The sequence below is a fragment of the Ceratina calcarata genome, unplaced genomic scaffold (assembly GCF_001652005.2).
Source record: "Ceratina calcarata isolate Rehan_Ccalc_2016 unplaced genomic scaffold, ASM165200v1 scaffold7.2, whole genome shotgun sequence".
NCBI classification, from domain to species: Eukaryota; Metazoa; Arthropoda; class Insecta; order Hymenoptera; family Apidae; genus Ceratina; species Ceratina calcarata.
The window spans coordinates 330,614-331,715 of NW_017178268.1; positions in this window are offsets into that span (position 1 = coordinate 330,614).

Sequence of the window (1,102 nt, forward strand, 5' to 3'; positions counted from 1 at the left end):
TATTTCTAATCGAGTATTCCTTCTATGTATGAGAACTAATTTTATCGTGATCCTTGACTGTTATAAAATTATAACATATCAGTTATAAAATCATAAACTATAAACAAATAAATCAAAATAATCAGTTATGAAATGGTTATTTCTCTCTTTATCTCATATAGTGAGACATTCTTAAATAACTTGTGGTATTTTATCTAATTGTAAATTCTTATAATTGTCATCTTGTCTCTGAGTCCATTGATAATCTTACAAGCAAAAGAGATTAAAATTGGTTATAGAAATCCACTTGAAAGGATCGTGTTTACGATGGATGAACGAACCGACAGATCGCACTCATGATAAGAAGGAAAAGGAAAGAGAAAAGAGAAAAGAGAAAGGAAATACGGGCTCGTCGAGTAGCTTATGTTTGACAATGATCCTTGTACCTGCGGTGTTAACAGCTTAAACCCCCTCTTAATTACTTCAGAGGTAGTGTCGAACATGGGACACTCGAAATATGAATCGAGCTGTACTTTTTCCTTTGAAAATCAGTAACGAAATTATCAAAAATCGTGTAAATACATTAAAAAAATCGTCCATAAGCAAGACAAAATATAAATAAATTTCACTAGAAATAATCCAGCGAATAGTCATATTCCCAATAATAATAATCCCCTACAAAATGAGCGTACATACGTCCCCCTACGTCCATCCGTTCGGGAGATATTGACGGAAAACGAAATTTATTGTCAAAAGTGAAAGTGCTTGGCTAAAAAGTTCATCGTGGCGCCATCTAGCGTTCACGGCTGCGAACATGCTTGACTGCACTATGTACGGCAATATTTCTGCAATTGTCGTTTTTCCTCAATAACTCCCGAGCGGATGGACGTAGGGGGACGCATGTACGCTCATTTTGTAGGGGACGACGAGATCTGCAATTACTGCGTAAAAAGAATTCGCTAGTGCCAATAGTTACCGAGTTATTAGCAAAAAACAAAAAACAGTTTTTTGCAAATTACTTGTAAACTATTGATGCTAGCGAGAAGCTGTTATATAGAGATTGTAGATCTCGTCGTCCTCTACAAAATGGACCCATAAACGTCTCCCTAAGTCCATCCGTTTG